General features: G+C 48.4%; 2 protein-coding genes across 3 annotated transcripts in view; one reads left to right on the top strand and one right to left on the bottom strand.

The window, feature by feature from the left end:
- Rfc4 (replication factor C subunit 4) overlaps positions 1 to 18,336 on the bottom strand; it is a 751,101-nt gene that overhangs the window by 141,364 nt on the left and 591,401 nt on the right. The gene's annotated exons all lie outside the window — the stretch shown is intronic.
- The window catches only part of St6gal1 (ST6 beta-galactoside alpha-2,6-sialyltransferase 1), a 144,388-nt gene continuing 127,760 nt past the window's right edge, over positions 1,709 to 18,336 (top strand). Inside the window, exon 1 of one of the 2 annotated variants that reach the window (XM_050159969.1) lies at positions 1,709 to 2,135. The gene's annotated coding sequence lies outside the window, so the exon portion shown is untranslated. Of the gene's footprint in view, positions 2,136 to 2,955; positions 3,067 to 18,336 lie in introns of those variants that run through there. The other variant, XM_050159970.1, reaches the window with a different exon arrangement.

Here is an 18,336-nt window from a genome sequence, read left to right as displayed (position 1 = left end):
CTTCCAGCATGGCAGCAGGAGAATCCATGCAAAACACAAAGATGCCATGGGTAATATCGTTTAAAGGTTCTTAACGTAGCAGAAGAAAATTGTCAGCACCCTTTCAAATAAAAAATCTGAGTGGTGTGGGAGGTCCTTGTGTCCATGTGTCCATGTGTTGCTTTTATTGGTTAATGAATAAAGAACTGACTTGGTCTATAGCATGGGAGGAGGAAGGCGGGGTCAGAAAGAGCTGCCATGGAGCCTCTGCCAGAGTCAGACATGCCAAAACTTTGCTGGTAAGCCACTGCCATGTGGCGCTATACAGATGAATAGAAATAGGTTAAATTAATATAATAGTTAGCCAATAAGAGGCTAGAGCTAATGGGCCAAACAGTGATTTAATGAATACAGTTTCTGTGCGGTTATTTTGGGGCTGAGCAGCCAGGAACGAAACAAGCCACCCCCTTCCAACATCCGAGTTTGTGTGCCACTGTTTAGTCATATTCTAGAGTTTGCTGTTCTAAACATGCTCAATATGTTGACCCAATGTGACTCGATTCATACAAGTCATTTCAAATAATCATGAGAACAGTACTGTGCCCTAGATCTCCGCGTTGCAGAAGAGGAAAGACTGGCCCAGGGAGACTATGGAACTCACCCAAGAACAAATAGCTTCTTGGCCCCAGACCTGAATTCACTGTCTGGCACTTTCTGATTCAGGTCTCTGGATTAAGCCACTGCCTCCATAGCTGCTGGGGGAGGGACAACAACAGAGCAAGTTGGAATCAAGGGATGGAGGAAGCACAGCCTGAAAGAAGGATGCTGGGGAGGAGGATGCAATCTTTCCTTTCCCAGGTGGGTGATGGGAGGTGGCTACCTGGAATTGAAGAGACCCCCTCTGGCGCTGGGGTTCAAGAAGTCTTCCCAAGGAGACATTTTGCTTTCTCAGAATCCTCAGCCGAGCAGTCGTCCTCTTCTCTTGTGCTCCATTTTATCTCCTTTCAACACAGAGGCGGATATTCAGCAGGTATCTGGGATGGGATTACCGCCTCTGGAAGGCGCATCTCTTCTCTGGAATACATGAAGAACTGAAGGAGTAGCCTGACTCCTGCTTCCAGGCCTCTTATAGATCATTTTCAGTCTTTCGGAAGTGGCCACTGGGTAATCAGATATGGTCAGCCTACCAGGCTGCTTCTTGAACAAGATGTTTCCTCCTGACTTCTCCAGTAGTCTTATCCTAACCCTAGTGGAAGGAAGCCTGCCTTTACCATTTTAGTGGAGGCTTATCTGCTTGCATACCTGCAGAGAAAAGTTCTTGGTCGCGGGTTCCAGAATATTTTTCCTTTCAAATAAAAATTAAAAAAAAATGTTTGAGGATGCTGTGTACTGGCTACGTTTGAGGTTGGGAAATTTTCGTTAAACTCTAAATTTTAGAGTCTAAAATGTATGTGTTCTACACAAAAAATTCGAGTTTCAAAGGGGTTAAACTGACTTCCCCGATCAGGGTCATTACGTGGGGCCAGCACATGCACCCTTGTTAAGAGCGTTTTTCTTAGACCACACCGAATCCAAAACTTTGAGACATGCAGAGGTGGTGGGGTAGGGGTGGAGACTGCATTTGGGCTTCCTTGCCTGAGGCATTGCTCCGCCCCACTAGCCTTGCTCTTTGTAGGGTGCCTGCAAGACTCCCTGCTTTACGGGGAGTCCTAAGCAGGCACCTTTAACCTTGAGCCTGCTCGCTGGCGACCCCCAGAGGGCCAGTATGGTTTGGGGACCTGTGTGATTAAGGACTCTCGCTCTAGTTTTAACGACTCTATTTGCATAACGGAGACTGAGCTTCCTCCTGCCGGTCTGCAGTGCTTTTCTTCCCTCCTTCTCCGATCCCCTGCTACTACATCCCCGCCTCCCCCCAGTCCCTCGCTGCTCCCCCAAGGCCCCATTCTCAGCGGACTCACTCGGAGCTAAAGTGCGGGACTCTTCTTCCCCGGCCTGGTGAGGTTCGGAGGCACCTGGGGGTGTGGAGTCCAGGACCAAGCCGGGCTAGGGAGCCGCCCTGGCACTGCCTGACCCTAACAAAGGGAATACAGCTCCCGACCGGCTCGAGCGCGCGGGGGGCACAGCGGCCGCCGCCTTCCCGGCTGAGAGTGTTGCCAGTGAGTATGGGCGAGGCGGGCGGCACTGGCCGGGAGGAGGGGTGCAGGGATGAGCTGAGGGGCAGCCTCCGATGCCTGGGCAAGAGCCGCCACCCCGGGCTGGGGGTGTCCGTCTCTGGCCCAGGGGAGGGGCAGGCACCCTGGCCTCCCGCGGCTCGCCAGTCTGCGCACCCACAACAAATCCACGTGTGCGGGGCCCGCAGGAGCCCGCAACGCAGCATCTGTATTGTGTAAGCCGCTGCGTTGCAGAACGCGGGTCCCTTCCGATCTTGCCCACTGAGGTAACAGAGACTGAGCCTGGTGGAAGGAGAGGGAGCACATGCACCACAACAAACGCACGTGTGCCCCGCTAGGGATCTGGGGGGTGCAGCTAGCCCTGCTCAACAGCCCTGCTGAGCCGCCTGCAGGCAGAAGTTATTGTCTTAGACAGACCCGTGGGTGTGGTGCTTGGAGACAACACTCACTGCTGGAGGGCGAGAGGTGTTTCGAAAAGGTGTTCTGTGAGGGGTCGGACTAACCCTATAAATTTTAAAATGAAAAACAAACAAGAAAGAGACTACCAAAGTCCCCACCCCAACTTGTGTGTTCTACCCTTCGGCACGTGCCTTGAGGTGACAAGCCCTCACCTCTCCCCCGAGGTTTCCTAGAGATGCGGGTTGAACCAAGAGTCCGTAGTTATCCTTTAAAACAGACTCTGTCGGACACACCATTGTCCCCGTACTCTGGCGACTGCCTCTGTTGGGGAATCTCGAGCGCCTCCCTAGCCTACCAAAAGAATAGTCCAATTTAAACCAAATCCACCAGTGAGGTCTTGGGTTTCGCTTGCACTTCGCCTCGGAGGTCCCTGAGCCTAGACCCTCCAGGTGTCACTGGCTCCTCCTCTTCACGCAAGGCCACCCAGGTCCTCTTGTCGTTTCCGAGGCTCGCGGAGGTAGGTCGGTTGTTTGGGTGCTTTCGCTTTACTTTCCGCCTGCTCATGCAGCCAGATTTTACTTAGTGAGATCTGAGCTTTGCAGCCCTGAGGATGGGGGTGGGGGTGGGGTGAACGGATCCTGGACGACCTGTGCAGGAGTGACAGGTCCCCGCCTAATTGATGCTTCACTTCGGATCATTCCTCTAGAGGCTAAGCGGTCTCTGAGGAGAGCTGGACAGCCTCCAGCCATGGACCATTGTTACTGCTAGGGTCCAGACGACAACTAGAGAACCTTGTATTTTACAGGCAGGAAGCTGAGGTCTGAAAGTTGAGCCTCCTGAGTGTGGGTCTTCCAGCTGCTCTGCCTTCATCCGAAGGATTCTGCGGTTAGCTTAAAAGGCAGTCGCCTTAGGCAGAGCAGTTGAGAGTTAAACAAAGAAAATAATTCAAATTGGGATCTGCACCCTTCCATTACGCCTTTCAAGAGTTCCCTGTGCAGCGGAGAAGAGAGATTTAGAAATTCCCCGCTCGCCAGCCTATCCTGCTTCCATAACTTTGTTCTGCTCTCCTGGCTGCCCCCTTGTTCTCAAGTTGAACTAGGGCCAACTATAGAGCCTTAGATGTTTTGCCTCATATCCCGGCGCTAAGAGGCCTTTGTTTGGGCAGAAGCAGGGGCTGTTGACATCAGCCCCATTGGGAGGAAAGTGTCTCTTGTAATCCGCTGCTCCTGAGCCCCTCGCTGGAGAACAAAGCATTGTTTTCATTGATTTTATTTAATTAATTTATCTATTATTTATAAGTCCCATGGAAGTAACTGTGCTTTTCGTGTTTGGCAGAGGAGAAGCAGGCAAAGGAAAGAACTCTGAGGCCAGTTTCCCAAAGCTAACTATGATCTGTGGCCCCCTCCTTTCATCCCTCACCTCCTAGGTGTCTTTACCTTCCCCTTGCTTTCCACATGGTTTAACTTTGTAATGCCAGCGTAAAAACCACAGCTCTCAACTTACGGAGAAGGGATAGTTTATTCTGGAGCCACTTTGAGCAGCCGTGGCCTGGGAACACAGATTTAGGTGACCCCCTAACTCCATGTTCCAGCGTGGAAGAGGTTACAGGGAGCCTGTCTAGCTTTACAGAACAGAGGAAGTCATAAATTAAGTCAAGCTTAAAATACGTTGGTGGGTCCATCAGAGAGGCAGGTATATAGAAATGTAACATAGAAAACGCTGGAAGCTTTTCTGTAGACTCAAGATGCTATCTGGTGGCATTCCTAGCTTTTAGTCTCCTGCTAAGTTAATAGATTCTAAAAGGCTTTTTATCTTGAGTTCCAAGATGTTAATTTCAGCATGAGGGGTGGTGAGGGTGGGGCAAAGAATGGGCGAGATGGGGGTGGGGTGGGTACAAGGAATGGCTTTCCCAGAGGACCTGAACTTAGTCCGGGATAAAGTAATTTAGCCTCTGGACCTGCAAAATTCCAATCTTCACAGCACTGAAATTCTAATCAACCGATTGGTCCTTGCAGACGGTTCACAGCTAGGTGCCTGTGTCTCCTCAGAATGCTACCCCTACAATGAACTTGAGGCTCCTCAACCCTTTTGCTTCTCACATGGGAAAATTAAGGACCCAAGAAGAGAAATTACTTGCTTCCCAGTACACAGAAACACTGCCAACCGACTTTTAGTGTCTCTTTTTTGCGTCAAAGGGAAGGTGTTACATCAAACAAACTGCTGTTGGTACCCGAGAGTAAAACCAAAGTTATTATGGTTGCTATAACAACACTCTTTAAGGCGAAGAGTTCCTTAAGGATTTAAATGGGTTTGGCTGGTAAGCAGAGGAATGGATGCTGATGGGAGGTCCAGTGTAGACTGTTGCTGGTAACACTGAGGTTCAGTTTCTTTTGACTTGCTGAGTGTGGTTCACTTTGCGATTGTCCCTGGGAGCTGGTTTGCAGATATTTGCAAAGCAAAGGACAGTGGGAAGTCAGAAGACCAGAGACTCCTTAGCTTCTATGCTGGGCTCTGTTCTTCTCTTTCCTGGTGGGTCTGCCAGAGTCTGCCCTGGCTCTCCTGGGAGGGAAGTAGGTGCTGCTGGAGGCCTTGGAGCCTGAGGAGGGTGTGCCTCATTGCTCATACCTGGCATCAACGTGTGATTTTTGTGGATAAGAAGAACTTAGTTAGGGAAACAGGTTTTTTTTTTTTTTTTTGCATATTTAGTGCAACAACTTTTTTGTTATTTATTTATTTATTTATTTATTTATTTATGTTTTTACATCCTGACCCAAGTTTGCCCTCCCAGTTTCTCCCCTCCAACCCCCTCTATCCAATCCTTCTCCATTTCTATTCAGAAAGGGCCACATCTCCCACGAATATCAACCAAACATAACGTATCAAGTTGCAGTAGACCAAGCACTTCCCCTTGTATTAAGAATGGGCAAGGCTAATCCAGTAGAGGAGAAGGGTCCCAAAAGCTAGCAAAAGAGTTATAGACACCCCTTGTTCTCACTGTTAGGAGTCCACAAGAGGACCAAACCACAAACCTGTAACATATATGCAGAGGGCCTCGATCAATCCCATGCCAGCCATCTGGCTGTTGGTTCAGTCTCTGTGAGTCCCTTTGAGCCTACTAAGCGAATTTTTTTATGATGTCCTTGACCCCTCTGGCTCCTACAATCCTTCCTATCCCTTTTCCACAGGATTTCCGGCATGCCCCCTGGCGTCTGCATGTTTCCCTTAGTTGCTGGATGAAGCCTCTTTGTTGACAGTTGGGCACCGATCTCCGAACATAGCAGACTATCACTAGGAATCATTTCACTGACTTTTATTTTTTTTATTTTTTGACAGTCGTGTCTGGTTCTATCCTAGGATCCTGGGTCTTGGCCCTCGTAGGTTGCTGCACGTTTCCGTTGCACTAGGTTTCTAGCTTGTCTCAGAGGTGCTCCCGGATTCCAGTTGTCTCTCTCGGTACCCCTACCTGACCCCTCCTGGTCACATCCCCACCCTAGCCTTCTGGGGAAACATGTTTGTTTGGTTGTTTGTCTTGCTTGCCTGCATGCGGTCTCACTTCATGGTAGCCCTCTGACTTCCTTAGATGGGTCTTTATAAGCCCATGCGCAGCACCAACAGACTTTGCATTGGTGTCGTTCTATGAAACATACTAGGGATACTTTTCCTAAGTCATTACTAAAAAGGTCATGTCAGCTGTCTGAATTGAAGTGTTCAGGTTATAAAAATAAGTATGGAATATATACATATTAGAGTACTACTCAGCAGTAAAAAACAAGGACTTCTTGAAGTTTGCAGGCAAATGGATGGAAATAGAAAACACCATCCTGAGTGAGGTAAGCCAGACCCAAAAAGAGGAACATGGGATGTACTCACTCATATTTGGTTTCTAGCCATAAATAAAGGACATTGAGCCTATAATTCGGGTTCTTAGAGAAGCTAAATAAGAAGGAGAACCCAAAGAAAATCATATAGGCATCCTCCTGAATATTAACCTTCATCAGGCGATGAAAGGAGACAGAGACAGAGACCCACAATGGAGCACCGGACTGAAATCTCAAGGTCCAAATCAGGAGCAGAAGGAGAGAGAGCACAAGCAAGGAACTCAGGACCGCGAGGGGTGCACCCATACACTGAGACAATGGGGATGTTCTATCGGAAACTCACCAAGGCCAGCTGGCCTGGGTCTGAAAAAGCCTGAGTAAAACAGGTCTCGCTGAACATAGCGGACAATGAGGACTACTGAGACCCCAAGAACAATGGCAATGGGTTTTTGATCCTACTGTACCTATTGGTTTCGTGGGAGCCTAGGCAGTTTCGTGGATGCTCACCTTACTAGACCTGGATGGAGGTGGGTGGTCCTTGGACTTCCCACAGGGCAGGGAACCCTGATTGCTCTTTGGGCTGACGAGGGAGGGGTACTTGATTGGGGGAGGGGGAGGGAAAGGGGAGGCGGGGGTGGGGAAGAGACAGAAATCTTTAATAAATAAATAAATAAATAAATTTAAAAAAAGTTAATCTGGACAACCCAGCAAGAAAAAAAAAAAGACATTCCCGTTGAAGAACATGCCAAAAAGGATTGAGAAACAGAAAAAAAATCCACTGTCCCAAACATCCTTGTACTATCTGGCAATTTTGTTTCTGTATTTCATACAAAACAAACAAACATAAACCAAGCAGAAAAAAACTGATTTTTTTTCAAAATAATTGAGAATAATTGTATGTATAGTTATAGTTCTTTTATTTCAGTTTACATTAAAGTTTTGACGATGACCACATCAGTTGCTAGCACCTTTAAATTCCCGTGGACCTATGAGACCTGGCCACCTCAGTGTTTGTTTCAGTGAGGGCATGCCGAGGAAGAAGCTTCCACCTCCCTCTCCTATCCCATCCCTGCCTCACCTCTTCAAACATCAGCCACAGTTTTTCTTTGAGAAATTCAGAAGCACTGGCAATACAATAGACATGAACGGACCCTGTGCATGGCCTTGAACTATGGTCTTGCTCTTGTGACCTCCAGAATCTTAATAGCAAAGTTTCTGTAAATGCCCAATGAACAACTCCAGGGCCATTCACTACCTCATTTGACATACTGAGTAAAAGCCACCTAATCCAAAGGAGGAGAGAGAGACCTGAGTGACAAGAGACCAGTGCCCGATGGTGCTGATCACAGAGGAGAGAACCTGTCGTGTCGGGGAAAGCAGTAGACACAGCCGTGGAGGCCGCTCCTGCAGTCAGTTTTACCTGTTTCAACTGATATTGCAACTAACACTCTAACAGACTGGTTCCAGCTTTCTTTCCTAGAGCTCCATAGTCTAGAGTCCCGACCTTTGGATTATCGGGTCGTGCTGTAAAAGGCATGGCTGTTGAAGAAACCCTGGACCCTGCCTTGACCTCATTACTCTGAAGCATGTCCCAGATATCTTATTAGCCAAGCCATAAATATTTCACTCAGCCTGATAATGCAGATTGAGTTGTGTTGGCTTCGAGCCTTTCTCTTCTCTTGCCATTATGGGAACCGTTCAAGCTTTTGGGGAGCGGGCCAAGGAGTGGAGGATACAGTAATCCTGGGAACTGTTTAAGCGTTGCTGCTCAAATATGGAGGTCATGCCATGTCCCCAAAAGACAAAGACAGATAATACAGGACACAGAATTTAGAGTCAAGAGACCGGATTTAAGCAAGATTCCATCTCTTATCTTAACTAGTTGTCTGCTTTTGGAAAATGACTTGGATTTTTTAAAAAATTTTTATTTATTTATTTTTACAGCACATTTACAAAAATTTGGTGACTACTGACCAAGGTAACCTCAGATGGTCTGTATCAGTTAGGTCTAAATCATGCTCGAGCCTTGCCTTCCTTTCTGAGAGGCAGGGTTTCCTGAGGTGAGAGTTGAGGGGAGGGCCCCACCCTCTCTGTCACGCTCTACTGTGGTGTGCCTAAGGTGTGGTTGCTCTGATGCACAGCTGACCTCCAGTGACTCTGCTTGTCACTCTTCCTTCTGTCCCCTCCCAGATTGCCCGCCCTCTCCCCCCCTTCCGCCCTGCTTCACGGATGGGGACAGAGACAGTCTTGGTTCTGCCGTTCATTCCTTGAGTGACATGTCCTGAAGCTCCTCTTTATTAAGAGAAGGGGCAAGAGTTCATGCCTATCTAGCTCTGACTTCAGTGAGTCTTGGTTTCTTCTGGTGCTGGACCGTAGGAGGAAGAGAGAGGGTCTGATGTGGTAATCAGTAAGGTCTCGCTTTACTGGCATTCTCATTCTTCCTGAGCTTTGCCTGGGACTTGTGGTCTCTGTATAGCTTGGGGTATGCCGGGCACTCAACAGTTGATCTTCTCCCCGTCCCCATTCCAGCTCTCACAGCAAGTCAAAGATGTATGCCAGTCTGAGAGGCTTTCTCAGAAAAACAATAAGGGAAATCATTTTATAAGATTCAGATAATAAAGGATTAACCAACTTCCCATATGCTGTTCCTCCCACACTCCGTTTGTTTGTTTGCCTGCAGCCCTGGAGATCAAACCCAGTTGCATGCATCCAAGGCAAGGGATCCCTGAGCCCTGGCCTCCAAGCCCATCTAACTTCCCTAAAGTGATTTCTCCTTACAGTGATTCCCTTCCAGCCCTTTCTGCCCCAAGTATTTATGGTCCCATGCAAATGTGTTTTTTGTTTAGTTGCTTGTTTGTTTCTGTAAACAGGATCTCACTGTGTTGCCCTGACTGGTCTTCAACTCATAGAGATTCACCTGCCTCTGCCTCCCCAGTGCTGGGCTAAAGTTGTGGGCCACCATGCCTGCCTGGCTCAGATGTACTTTACAAACCCAGTTGATGGATGACATCATGACTGCCACTTTACACACGAGTCTTTTCAGTTACGTGGAAGGGAATGCTTTCCATATCCGTGTGTACTTACTATTTTTTTTTTTAGGTCTGCATCACAAGTCTATTTTTTGAGTATACTTACTTAACCTATCTTCTGCTGGCAGATATATTTGTCTGTTTTCATAAAACATATTTCCAGTGTTTACACGATGAGTTGCTTGTAAATGTCAGTGAGTTACAAGATCCGGTTCATCAGACTCTGGGAAGGGTGGCAAGTGCAGGAAGCCCAGGGACACAGGGACACCGAGGACCACCCTGAACACTGGATTAGAGGCTACCCAGAATGCTACCCAGAGACTGTATTTGGATGAAGAGATATTTTTGGAACTAGCCTGACCTGGTTGGGTGCCCTCAGCTGCAAGTGCAAAATCTGAGCTGCGCCATCACCTTCTTTCCCACTCCATGGAGCCAACTTCGCTTGTTTCTGCTCTCAGGGTCAGGTCTGAGGAACTTAGGGAGAGTAAGGGGGTGGGGGGAGAAATGAGAAAAGGTGATGTTTGTTCCCAGGCTCTGAGGGAGGGGGTTTTCTGCTCCATCTTGCTTTCAGGTCCTTTAGAAGGCTTTGCCTCCCGAGTCCCTCACACTGAGGCAGGGCTATCGCAAGGTGGGTGCTAATGACACACTGGTGACGGATTCCATGTGCGAACCGGAGCTTTTTATCCTCTCGGAGTTAAAGAAAAACAAGAGGCTTTTCTTGTGGAGAGTCTCGCTGAGTGATTGGTGTGGAAAGGAGAACCGTGATGAGGAACCGTGGGCTGGGGGGGTGGAACCGTGGGCTGGGGGGGTGGAACCGTGGGCTGGGGAGCTGGCCGTAGGTGAAGGAAACAGAACTGCCCAGCTGGCTGGGGAGGGAGCGAGGCTGCAAGGCGGAGAACCCCTTTTCAGGGAGACGCCTCAGAACCGGATAGAAGCAGAAGGCAAGGACGTCCTTGGCAGTGTAGGAAGGAGCAAAAGATGCATACTAGGATTGAGGCCATGGGATGAGGCGAGGACAGAAATGCCCGTTTTCATCTCCTCCACAGTGTGGAATGATGTGGAGGCCTTCAAAGAGGCCTGACTGTAGTTTCCCCTCGCGCTTGGCAACCCTCCACTGCTCTGTCCTTGACTTCAGCTTGGCCCGACCTCATATTCATAAATTATGTTCACATGAATAAATATACCACATACACTTGAGAGGACCAGGAAACCTGGCAACTGGGAGAGAACTATGTGTCCTAGGAGGATCACTGTAGAGTTCTCCGCATTATAGCCTTTCTAAATCCGCTTCTCTCTCTCTCTTCCGCCTTGTAGAGTTTTAGGTAGGGCTCTGATGCTACTGCTTCATTTATTTATTTATTTTTAATTGCATGGCTGGGAATCAAACCTGGGGCTTCGTGCACGTAAAGCAAGTACTCTACCAGTTAAGCTGCACAGCCAGCCCTTCAAGCAGCTTTAAAATCTGGATCTTGTATCCTCTTGATGGTCTTCTGGGCTGGAGCAGAGTTCTGCCATGTCATTTTGCTTAAGCTTCAGTTTAGTCTGATGAGGGAAACATGGCTGTTGTAGTGAAGGCCGCTTGTTTGTTTCCTGGCTGTTTGGCAGCTCAGACCCTAAATAATCACACAGAAACTGTATTAATTAAATCACTTCTTGGCCCATTAGCTCTAGCTTCTTATTGGTTAGCTCTTACATATTAATTTAACCCATTCTATTAATCTGTGTATCACCATGTGACTGGCTTACTGGCTAAAGTTCCAGTGTCTGTCTTTGCTGAAGCTACATGGGTTCTCTCTGACTCTGCCTTCCTTCTCCCAGCATTCAGTTTAGTTTTCCCAACCTATCTAAGTTCTGCAGTATCAACAGGACAAGACAGTTTCTTTATTAATCAGTGATATTCACAGCATACAGAGGGGAATCCCACATCACTTGGCACAGGTTTTGCTGTGTTCTTGGTTCTCTTTAGTCATTGTGTGTGTGTTTTTTTGTTTTGTTTTGTTTTTGGCACTAGTAGCTCCATTTTGCAGATGAGAGAATCAAGCTCCAGAGTTGGCCAGAGACTTGCCCACAGTCCTGCTGCTGTTGGGGTGCAGTCTAGAGAGGAGGTGGCTCTTTCTCTACACTCAGCTACAGTTGATTTCACTGCCAGCATGCCAGCTTTCTCCAGTCCTTTGGGGTCTGAGAAATGCTTGGTTTTGTTGTTTGGGGGGGCGCTTCTAATTGAGCATGAAGGACAGTCTTCCCTCATTCCCCGTGTGCCATACACCGTTATTCCCTGTTTCGTGGGCGAGGAAACAAAAGCCAAAAGCGACCTGGTGACATGTCCAAAGGCGGGCCACTCAGTGGACTGAGCTGCTTGGACTTGAGTGTGTACATCCTGCTCTCCGGTCAGACTTTTGGCCTCCACTGCAGGGCCTGCAAGGGCAGGCTGAGCCCCGACTTGCTGGCTGAGATACCATCCCTTTTCTTTCTGTCTTTCAAGGGGCACATCCCCCCAAAACCTTCATCCTTCCACCTGTGTGTGCTGGTACTAACCCACCTCTGCTTCACCGAGACCGGTTGCCTGATGGAGACCCTCCCCATGGCCTGGTCCTCAGTGCCCTCCTATCTGTTTAGTCAACCAGTAGATCAGAAATCTCCAAAGAAGCCTTTATGTGACAGAGGGGAAGAAAACTGTTACTTTTCTTAAAATGTTCCAGATTCATACGGGAGTTCAAGCCTTACCTGTGAAACCTATGGGATTGGGATGGGATGGGATGGGATGGGATGGGATGGGGGGTGGGGCTGGGAGCGGAGCTGGGGGGTGGGCAGGGCAGGGCTCTTCAGCGAACATGATAGGTAGGAGGGATTTGGAAAGGAACAAAGCTCACTTTAAAACAAAACCGCTGTCTTACCCAAAGGTGAATGGGCTCTTCTGCTGTTGTCTTCATCTCCCAAGATCGTTTCTGGTTTCTGGTTTGCTGTTGGTTTTGGGCTAGGGGGAGGAACTGTAGGGTCGTCGTTCAAAGTAAAGTTTACTGCAAATTAAAGTGAGACCTCAGAGACAGAATGATGAAATTGGGGACTGAAATAAGGTTATAGAATTACAAGAGAAATAATGGAGGAAAACTCAGACGATAGAGTCCCAGCTGAGTAAAACTCCCGGCTCAAACCCAGCACCTTATGAAGGGAACTGCACCGGATCCATTAAAAACCAAATTGGTGGCAGAGAAGGGAAACCACGTGCTGAGGACCAAACAAAGACACGCCTGCCGTCTGAAGGCCGTACAAAGGCGAGCCTTTAGAGTGACAACAGGGGAGTTTTTAAAAAATTATCTTTACATAATGCAGGGTTCCATAAAGCCGCTTCCATGCAAGCCTCTAGTGTGCTCTGGGCGCATTCCCTTCCAACCCTCATGTTCGAGCGTCGGAGAATTCATGCAGGCACACACGTCACTCTTGTTCGTGTTCTTGTTGTCCAAAATTTGGTCACGTGGCCACGCGTGGCTGCAAAGGTGTCTGGCAAATCTCCGGCTGGGTGTTGTGTATCTCATAAGCTGCTGGAGAAAAGGCCTCACAGAGGAGATAGTTTGGCTGGGTGCTGAAGCTGAGTTCTGAGGTTAGGCTTTGGGAAAAGAACATTCCTGACCCAGGGTGGTAGTGAAAACACTGTGGGGGAGTGGAAGCCTGGGTCATGGTGAGTAACTTGTTGTGGCTGGGGAGACAAAAATAAAAGAACAGCTACTGTTCATCCTGAAGCCTCAGCCTGCCAGAAGACAAGCACATGGCTGTATAAACCGAGGCTTTCGGCACCAGATGTTAAGCTGAGGACGTGACTGCTTCCGAGGTATGGTTGAGGGGAAGGTTTTACTGTAGATGCGAGGCATCTGAAAGACTCCAGAGCAGAGAGAGAGAGAGAAAGTAGTAGATTGAACATGGCCACCAGACTGGACTTAGCAATGAGAGGAGAGAGAAATGGCGAGAGTGAGAGAGGGGAAGAGAGAGTGTGGACAAAGGAGACCAAGAGAGAGGGCACATAGAGAGAAGACAAAAGAGAGAAGGTACAGCTCCAAATGGTAGGTTTTTATAGGAATGAGAAGCTGGGGGATGGAAGCCCATGAGCTGGAGAAGTTTAGGGCAGGGGGCAGGGTGAGAAGAACCAGAATGTCTGCATAGACGTGATAACAGGTACTTGTGATATTGAGTGAGCCTGGAGGCCGGCACTGCTTTGGTAGGCTAGTAGGCACCACAGATAGCCATTTGCCCCCTTTGACGTGGTTAGGAAATGGCCCCTTTGGGAGAAGGGAGCGGGAGCCAGATTTTGGTGGATCTGACAGTGTCTGAAAGCCCAGCAGCCCTGTGGAATGCATTGTTGTTTCTCCTGTGCAGAGGAGGACACTGAAGTTGAAAGTAGTTTACCAAAAATCACACCGTGTGAAGCTGTGATTTGTACCTAATGGGCTCTTTCAATGCCAAAGGCTGTGGTTTCCTCTTGTGCTATGATTTACAGAGAAACCTGATTGCTATCTTAATGAAACAAACAAACAAAATACGCAAGGCAAATGTGAAATAGGTATTTCTCAGGTTGCATTTTATCAATAAATGTATTACATTTTGTAGGTAAATATTTTATGTGCTTGCCTAATTATGTTTACCTATAAAATAAAGTAGACTTTAGCTGTGTCTTAGTTACTGTTCCATTACTGTGAAGAGACTCTATGAGCAAGGTAACAGAGGTAAAGGAAGCATTTAATTGGGGGGCTGGCTTGCAGTTTCAGAGGGTGAATCCAATGACGATGGGAAGCCGACAGGCATGGCGCTGGAGCAGAAGCTGAGACCTTTACATCCTGATCTGCCAGCAGCAGATATATACACAGAGAGATGCTAGACTTGGTGTGGCCTTTTGAAACTCAAAGAAATTCACATCTCCCACCTCCAGGCCATGCCTCCTAATCCTTCCAATGTTTCTCAAATGGGTGCTACCCCCTGGTGACTAAGTATATAAACATGTGAGCCTATAGGGACCATTTTTACTCAAACCACCACAAGCTGTACATTGGATAGCTAAATCTTTAGCTCTGATAACTATCTATGGTCTAGCCTCTGGCATCCGGTCACCTAATGGCATCCCTAACTTCTTTGTTCCTAAAAGGGGTGAGAATCGTGTCCCTACCTAGTCTCAGGAGGTTTTATGTTTAAATTAGGTTGCAGCTGTCACGGGACAAACGAGGATTATTGTGGACGTGGGCTTTGCCTTCCTAAAAGTATACAATGGCTAAAGCCCCGGCAGTTGCCTGAGGGAATGCTCACAGCCAGGGACAGGGCCTCTGAAGCGTTGAAACAAGCAGCTTGGTCAAGATGCATGGCACTGTGCCGTCCTGACTCAGATAAGTTGCCCCGGGCTGCTCTGGGAGGCAGCAGAGAAGGCTGAGCTGGCACGGGTGCTGCCCTGGCCTGGTGAAAGACTGTTCCTCCAGCCTTTCCGGTTGCTGGGAAATGCTTGGGCTAGGGAGTTGGTCTGGATGACTGTCAACAGCTTGGCGAGGGTGGAGGAGACTGTCCAGACGTGCCAGGCTATGAGGAATGTGAGAGCTGCCAGGCGAGCAGTCCCTTGGCACATCTGGGCGAGGCTGGTGGCTGGGAAAGAGACAAGATGGGGTTGTCAGGAACCGTGGTGATAGTCCTCATTCTGCAGAGGTACCTGTGAGGACAGAGTGGGCCTGGGAAAACTAAATCTAGGTGAAAGGGCATTGAGATCTCACCGCTGATGTAGCTTGGCCTGGAGCACCCATCTTACTTCTACTCTCGAAAGAACAGGATCATTCTAGGTCTGGAGAGGGTACCGTCATGGTCTGGAGGTCCAATATCCTTAGTGTAGGAGAATGTGTGCCCACATGTGTGGGCGTGTTCGCACAAATGTAAGTATCCAGTACACTCCATACAGGTGAAGGGGTCTACCTTTCTGTATCCCCTCGTGAGAGCCAGGCCATATGTCTCTATACTCAATGACAGACAGCCTCAACCTTAGTTCAAATGAAGCCCCCGAAGCCCACAGAAAAGAGTACGTTCATCTCTTGGACTATGGAGTTATCTGTTAGACTGTGGTTTCTTGGGCAGTAGGTATTGTGCACAGCCCCAGACCCAACAGAGGACAGAGCTCTGGGCCATCTCAAGGAATGAGCTCAGCTCTCCTGGTGCTCATAGGCCACACTTGGCCATACCGAGTGAACATCAGCTCTGCAGGGAAGGCCAAGAGAGTTGGTAGCGGGAGCTGTAGCAGCCTGGGCAAGCGGCACCTTGCATCTGTGCGTAGAGTAAAGCCAGGTAGTATCAGTCAAGCAAGCAGAAATGGGAGAGAGGGCATGTCTGGTATGGCTTACGGCTATGAACTCGTGGGGATCCAGGCTTGGAGCCATGTTGGTCTGAGCCTCTTAGGAACCAAGGCCATAGGAGTTTGTTCCAGGTGAGCGAGGGAGGAAAGCAGCCAGCCTCGCGCGCTGACAAAAACCATGGGGCTGAGTCATTCATCTGTGGGCTGTCTTTGTCAGGTAGTATGCTGTGGGGCTGGAGGATGCTGGCCCAGGGCCTGAGCTGGAGGAGGAGGCTAATGACAGCGTGAGGAGTCCGTTCCCCAGAGATGCTTCCTGCTAGAGGGCATGTGGCGGCTTCTCTTTTCATCTTCACAATGAGCATCTTATCCTGAGCTGGTTTAGAGGAGGGAGGAGACCAGGCAAGGAGAAGCCCCAAAGCCTCATCCAGGGCAGCACTCCTGTACCCGAAGATTTCTTGTGTTTCCACAGATAGTCTTGGTGACTCACAAGGTGAGGGGAGCAGCTTGCTGTCATCCAGTTACCTTCGCAGTCTCACTTCCTCAGGAAGCCCTTAGCATTTGGGAGTCAGGGGTGGGGTGGGGTGGGGAGTCACATGATTTCCAGCTAGATGGACTTGGGTTTAAATTCCAGATTTAAACTGTTTAAGTGCTGTTTGTCCACTCCATGAACTTCTCAGCTCCTCATTTCGCATCGTGACTGGCAATAGTTATTCCTACATTATAGCATTGACCTGCGTGATCACACTAGAGCTGACCACGTGACCGTGGTCAACAAATGGCTGTTTTAAAGACCACAGCCCAGTACCCAGAATTTACAAAGTGCTGCCAAAGACAAAGTCGAGGAGACGACTGCCAATGAGCAATAGATTAACGAAATGGATAGGCAGTTCTCAAAAGAAGAGACACAAATGGTCAGTAAATAGTTTAAAACCCGGTCAACATCCATAGTTATTAGGGAAATGCTTTGGGATATGATATTATCCTAATCAGAATGGCTGTCATCAATAAATCTGATAACTAACTTCAGAGAGGAAGGAGAAACCATTATTCATTGCTAGTTTGGAGTGCAAATTATACAGTCAAATCAGTATGGCACAAGTTATTATGGGGGTCCCTCAAAAAACGAAAAACAGAATTTTTTCCGCCATTCTACTCTTGGGCATATACCTAGAGACTCCATACCCTCCAACAGAGATGCTTGCACATGCGTCCATGTTCACTGCCGCTCCTTTGACAATAGCAAGGAAGTGGAACCAACTTATATGGTCATCAACAGATGAATGGATCATGAAAATGTACTTAGACATATTTGTCCTCATATTTGGATTTTAGCCTATAACATATGCATGCGTGTATGTAAATAGGCATAAGAGTGGTGTCTTAGAGTTTCTGTTGCTGTGAAGAGACATCATGACCACAGCAATTCTTACAAAGAAAAACATTTAATTGGGGCTGGCTCACAGTTTCAGAGGTTCAGCCCATTATCATCACGGCAGGACATGGCTGTGTGCAGGCAGCCATGGTGCTGGAGAAGGAGCTGAGGGCTCTGCATCTTGATCCTCAGGCAGCAGAAGGAAACCAAGTACCACGTTGGGCATTGCTTGAGCATAGGAAGTCAGGAGAAGGCATCCTATTTTCTAGAAGTGGAGGTAAGGATGGTTGTGCCCTGGCCATGTGGGTGCTGGGAGTGAAACCCTGGTCCTCTGTGAGAGGAGCAGGTGCTCTTAGACGCTGACCCATCTCCCTAGTCCTGAAAACATGACTTAAAAGGTGTTCTGGGAGAGGGGTTTTGTAACCTGATATTTTCTCCCTTTTTTCTTTGTTTATACTATACCAAATGTCTATTACTGTATTATTTAACTTGTAAATCATATTTCTATAGATAAAGTGTGACTTGAATTTCAAAATTAAGTATGGTAGCTCTTTTTAATGGTTATTTTTAGTTATTGCTCATTAATGGGTCAGATTCTGCTAGGCACTGCACACGCAAAGGCGGATGAGAAACAGTTTCTCCCTGTTGGAGCTTCGGTCTGTGAGGAGAGGGGGCCATGTGCAGTGAAGCACAAGAGCTGGACCAGTTGCTGATGGAGCGAGAGGAAGGACAAGGCCAGAGAATCGATGGGAACCCCGTCCCACCCACAAGACTATAAGGAAGAAAGAGCAGTTTTCCAGGCTTTTACAGTAGGAGGACCAGACAGAAGCGGCACTGTTGGAATTTGGCCATAGACTTCCTCACAAGGAAGGCAGGAGATGCTGGTAGAGGCTCCCTTGGCAAGCAAACCTGTGGGACTTCAGCTGGCAGTTGAGCCCACTCAGGTCGGGCTAGGGCAAGGTCGGTAGTCAGGTGGGTGGACATGGGCAGGGAACCCGGCTAAGCCTGACTATAAGAGGGTGTTAATGGGCTACCTGTCATTACAGAGTTCTTCCCAGGCTCAGGGTTCAGGTCATACGTGGGCCTCTCTCAAGCCATGAGACTCATCACTTGACTGGGATCTATGAATGCAGATAGCAGGATCCAAGGAGCGTGGGCAGGAAGGGCCTCACGGCTGATAGCAAGTTGGGAAAGAGTTCAGTGGACAGAGCAACTTCTGCAGTTGCTGGGAACTCAGGCAACCTCGTGCGCAGCATTT

Source organism: Alexandromys fortis, unplaced genomic scaffold, assembly GCF_014885135.2.
Source record: "Alexandromys fortis isolate MF-2015 unplaced genomic scaffold, M_Fortis_MF-2015_v1.1 scaffold_100_3062768_6864082, whole genome shotgun sequence".
NCBI lineage: Eukaryota > Metazoa > Chordata > Mammalia > Rodentia > Cricetidae > Alexandromys > Alexandromys fortis.
Note: the sequence above shows the minus strand (reverse complement) of the source record. Positions and strands in the feature narration are given on the sequence as shown.